The 5906-nt window shown below is 37.8% G+C and overlaps 1 pseudogene; it reads right to left on the reverse strand.

Annotated features, from left to right (window-relative positions):
- Nucleotides 1-2716: 2716 nt before the first annotated feature.
- LOC132426298 (UBX domain-containing protein 6 pseudogene) lies at nt 2717-5691 on the reverse strand (annotated as a pseudogene).
- Nucleotides 5692-5906: the final 215 nt, after the last annotated feature.

Consider the following 5906-nt stretch of genomic DNA (forward strand, 5'->3'; position numbering starts at 1 on the left):
TAATAATAAAAAAATATCATAGACATAAAGAAAAGTGAATAATCAAGTGCAAAAGATTTGAAACCTAACAGCAGATGTTAATATATAAATATATTTATGTATTTCATATATGCTATAGAATGCAAAATACTCATATAAAAAAAGTGGCATTGTATATAATAACATTGAATTTTAATGTAGTGGGGGAAAGAAGTGGTTTTAACACACCTTAAAGATAACTGGCTAATTATTGGGGAAAAAAATCAAGTTAGATATTTAATGTACACCAAGTATAAAAAACATTTTTCAGGTTTAAAATAGAAAAATATGTAAAATGTACATTTCTGGAAAGAGAAGAATATATTTCTGTAATTTTAAGATGGTAAAAATTGTGCAGATTAGTGCTGTACAATGAAACTCTCTGCAATTATGAAAAGGTACTATATGAATACCATTTGGGAAGTCTCTCATCATCCTCACACCCAATCTACCAGCTTACTTTCATCTATATATATATATATCCTCTGCTTTCAGCTCTTTTACTACAGATTTGTGCTCCTGCTCCTGTCAACAACATCTGTTTTGCCTGAACTCTTGATCAAATCTATTTTTGCCTTCTCAGTTTATGCCCTCAGATTATTCTCTCTCATGCATTCTTGATTTCTCCCCCTCCATGCCATAATTTCCATCAGCATACAAATATGTACTAGAATCTCCAATTAAGATAAAAATATCTTCTGGCCTTATGTTTCCCTTCAGCTTTGACCCTATTTTTTCTACTCTACTTCTTAGCTGAAATTATTTAAATAATTGTCCATATTTGGCATCCTCATTTCCCCACCCCATATTCGATTTATGATTTATTCCAAAAGTCTTCCACTGACAGCACTCCATTTAAACTGTCAAGATTGTGGACCCCAGCTTCATTCTTTAAATACTTCCTTCTCTTGGCTTCCTGACTCCTTATTTTTCTTTCTCTTTCTCTATCAGCCTCCCTTAATATCTGATTTTGGTACTTAGTCATCTGCTCAACTTCTGAATATTATTATGTGATCTTGGCTCAGTCTTGAACATTCTACTTATCTATACATTTCCTTAGTGATTCTATCCAATTGCCTAATATTAAATGCTATCTATATGCTGTTTCCTCAGACTGTATCTCCAATCTCATCTTTTCCAGAAAAATATAAACTCATAAATTCAAATACTTAATTGATATTGCAATTTTGACCCCTTTCAGTAGCTTAAAGGTAACTTGACCATAGCAGAAATATTGATAATTCTCTAAATCTGCTCTTACTATGTCTTCCATATTCGTAAATGGCACCACTTTCCATCACTCAAGCCAAACATCTTGGAGCTATGCTTGAATAATTTAATTTCCTCACATCATAGTCCCTTTTTTAACTTTAGCATTAGTGACTCTTCTTAAAGCTACCATTAGAATAGAACCACTTTCAGAGAGATTCTTACTTCTCTCTGCCTTTCATATGGTCTTGGTCTGAGTCACCATCTGTTCTCACCTAAACTCTTTCAATTGTTTTCAATGTTATGGGACTGAATTCTGTTTGGTCCCTTCACCCCACTCCCACACTTATCCTGTCCCAGTCATATTTTGAAGCCCTAACCCTCAATGTAATGATATTTAGTGATGAGGTCTTTGGGAGATAATTTGGTTTAGAAGATATCATGAGGGTGGAGCCCTCATAATGGGATTAGTGCCCTTATAAGAAGAGATACCAGAGAAGTTGCTCTCTCTCTCCTCTCCCATCCAGATAAAGAAACAGCCAGAAGAGGGCTGTCTGCAAGCCAGAGAGAGCTCTCACCAGAACCAGACCATGCTGGCAACTAATCTTGCATTTCTCAGCCCCTAGAACTTTGAGAAATAAATCTCTGTTGTTTAAGCCACCCAGTCTACAGCACTTTGTTATGGCAGCCCAAGCTAATATACATTTTAATTGTATTTTCTTTTTTCCACTTTTGATTTCCTATTACCTTTCCTTTGCTTAGCAGTCAGGGTGATAATTTAAATGCCTATATTATACTTTGTATAAAACATTTCCAATGGCTTTCTTACCCTTAGAATAAAATTCAAACTTGTTATCCTGATCTTGTTCATATTTACCTTTCTCATCTCATGTTGCACTATATTATTCTCCCACTTTTCCACTATGTTTCATCACACTGGCCTTCTTATCACATCTTTAACATGGATACTGTCTCAGTGAGTTCAAATCAAAAATATTCCTCCTCTGATCTTTGCTTCATTGGCTCCTTTCTAGGAGCCCAGCAATTTAAGTTAGCCACTATCTCACTCTAAATTGTAAGACCTTATTTTAATTATTTTCTTTTTGTACATGATATATATTCTTATTTATTTAGCTTGTATGTTGTCCATCACTGCCTAAAATAAGGTAAATTTGATTCTTCCTTGTCCAACAATCTTTTTCAGTGCTTACTATAGTAAGAAATAAATATTCAGTAAAACAATAAAGTTTTGTGTAGAAATTAAATATGATGTTAATACCCACTGTTGCAATAGCGTCTGATAATCTTTTTCTGAGACTGTAAAACTGGCATTATCTGACAAGATTTAAAATGGAAATGCCCTTGAACTACTAATTCTACTTCTTTCAATCTGTCTACTTGCTTAAATCTATCCTTCAGTTATGGTCTCATAATGAATAAATATATATATATTTTTTTTGGGGGGGTGTCAAGCCAACCCTGCTTTTATTCAAGAGATTTTCTCCATGGCTGACAGGAGCTCAGGTTTAAGGATACAGGGGTTCTGCTCAACCCCCACAGCCTTGAAGTCCTCTAGAAAGGCCACCCCCACATGAAAGTCAGGAGGGCTGAGAGCATCAGCCAACACTCTTTCAAGGCCAGGTTCCCGTCCTCCAATAACTTGTGTGCTCTGGAAGCCAGCAGCTCCAATGCAGCCAGTCACTCTGCAAGGCCTCCAGGATGAATTCACACAGTACCGTGAGCTCCCTGATGTGCCGTGATCTTAGAAGGTCCACTGGAGGAGGCAGTGGTCTGGGGAGCTGATTCATAGCAGCGTGTAGGTGTATTTTGCATCTCTCTAGCTCCTCCTTCTGCACTGCCTTGGTGCACACCACGCTCAGCCCCTCCTTAGCCTCAAACCTGAGCCTCTGCTCTGACTTGATCTTCTCTGCTGTGAGGTTGAAGAAGACCCAGCAGGTAGAACTGAGAGGCCAGGGGTGAGCACGGGAAGGTCTGGTGCTGTGGGTCAGGTGCTCCACACCGGCTCTGGGTGCAGCAGCTGCTCCTGGTGCCTCTCCAATTTCCAGGGCTGGAACAGGGCGGCCTTGCTCAGCATGCAGAACTCTTCAGGGCGCTCTTGATTGGAAGCTGGAAGCATCGCCTTCTGGAAGCCACCAGCCTCAAAACCTTATGGGTCCTTTCCAGGCTGTAAATGCATCCCTGAAACACCTTGTTCTATAGCTTGATCTCCTGGTACTTCTCCTCTGGATGCAGTAGGATATTGTCCAGGTATTGGCGATTGTGTCCATACCCAGCTTCACCCTGTTGCACAATTACTGGGTCAGTGAAAAAGTGGAGAGAGAATGATCCATTTGATGTGGGCATCCCTCTGGTCCTTCCTCACAGTGATCCCTGTGAGTGGGCGGGTGAAGTACACTCCAGGCTCAGCCATGGGTAGAGGATTCTTTGGGCTCAAGCACCATGTTGGTGCCTGGGGCCTCCAGCCTCCCATTCAGAGTTCCTTCAGCTCTAAGTTCCTTTCTCACCTGGCTCTGAATGGAATCCTGTGTTGCGGGTCTCAGGGCCCTGAGTTACTTATGCTCAAGTCGGCTACAGCAGCTGCTGCCACCATCTGCGCCTTATCGGTGGGTCCCCGGCTGGAGACTATAAAAGAAATGTGTACTAATGATATATCATTTATAGCATCATTGGTAATTGTGAAAAACTGGAAACAAACTAAAAATTCAACAAAAATATAGTGATTAACCATACACTACTTGTGTCACATTGCATAGAAGACATCAAACAAATGACACTGCTGATCATAAGGCATACCATTATATTTATAACATCAAGGGGAAAAGAAGCTCTAACCAATTACAATTATAAAATAAAATCAATTATAGATCATACATAAACTTCAGAGATATAAAGCACAATAAATCTATATCTTAGAAACAATTAAATATAGTTTACCAGAGGAGACTTTAAAATACTGAATTGTTTCATATATTTTGCAGTTGTTCTAAAATAGTTGGGTGTGTGCATGCATGTGGGTGTGTGTGCACATATATGTATAACAAGTTGTGTGCTGCTAAAATTTTGAGAACTGACTTTTCCCCTGCAATGACCACCCCCCAAATCCCTATTTATAGTGTTTGTCAATTTCATAGTGTATATATTTCCACTATGCCTTATTTCAAGCTACCAACATGATGTGACTTATGGGGATTTGGGAAAAGATGCACACAGTTGGCTTTTGTAAGCCAGTATGAGACAGCTCCAGCATACTACTGCAAATAGTTATGGATACAGTCCAGGGCCTTTTTAATTTTCTATGAATGTATCTATGTATCTATCTACATGCATATATCTGTGTGTATTTATATATGTATGTCTAAATATGCATATGTATTTTTTAGAAAAAGTCTGTATATATGTTATGGAAGTTGGTATAAATTTGGAGTTGTTTTCTTGACAGATCTCTGTTTAACAGGCACAACACGCTAGGATGTCCCCTTTTCATCCATAAAATATATTGACCGTGGTTGCCCAAGGCAGCCTGAAAATTAGTGATTAGTAGGTTTCTCTCAATTATGGTCATGAACTTCTCCTCCCACCAAAGGAGTTGGGTGCTTAACAACATTCTATTGTTCCCAAATCTGTTTAAACTGGTGGCACATTTTCTTATAATTGGTTCATTTATTTAACAATCAGACATGCTTATAAAATGTGAATGAAAAAGAAAAAGCATTGTTGTTTCTCTGAAAACAAAATTAAGTAATTTTATGTAATCTAATGATGTCAAATTAAAAAAAAAATCATTGCTCTCATTTTGGGAGGAGACAAAAAATAAATAAGATTTGGGGATATATATATATATATATATAATGTATATACATTATATGCATATATAAAAGTCTAACAAGATTCTGCATTCAAATTATTTTTAAAGGGTTCTTAAGTACTCACTTCCCTTACATCAGAAATGGAAGTCAAAGAAAACGTGCTTCATTCAAGAAAGTAATGATGTTAAGAACATAATAATAATCTCAAAGAAAAGACCTAGATTTTATAACGTGGCTTTGTAAAGTGTCAACGGAGTGCCAGGCTGTACTTGGTTCCTCAGAGTTCCCTTTCCAGTATGTTTCTGGTTAAGGTAGCCCACAAGAGACATTTGTGCACTAGGTTTAGAGGATTGAAGTAAAGCAGCAGCCATATATATATATATATATTTTTTTATGCTCAGAAGTTTGGGTCAGTGTCATCAGGTACTTTTATAGCTGACTCAAATTGTCATTCATTTGACGCTTACCTTGTCAGCATGGGATTGCTGCTGATCCTACAGCTGTTCCAGATGTTCTTTGATCCTCCTTCAGATTCTGACTCTTGAGTCAAGGGTGGGGTTAGCTCCAAGATGAAGGATGCCAGCTTCTCCTGAAGGACACCCACATCATCAAGGTTAAACTTAGTGAGAACTGACATGGGCTCCAATCCTTAGGTGAGTTCCTGTATATGCTTGTAGGGTTCCTATTGTTCACACTTATCTTCTGTTTCCAACAGCCTGCCTTGAAGAAGTCAAGTCCCAGAGTTAGACATGAAGACAACTGGTATACTGTATTTCCAAATATGATATAACAAACTCAATTTATTTACCTATGATTCCCATTTTAACTGTTTTTTTGTCCTATTTAACTGAA

The sequence above is a fragment of the Delphinus delphis genome, chromosome 5 (assembly GCF_949987515.2).
Source record: "Delphinus delphis chromosome 5, mDelDel1.2, whole genome shotgun sequence".
NCBI classification, from domain to species: domain Eukaryota; kingdom Metazoa; phylum Chordata; class Mammalia; order Artiodactyla; family Delphinidae; genus Delphinus; species Delphinus delphis.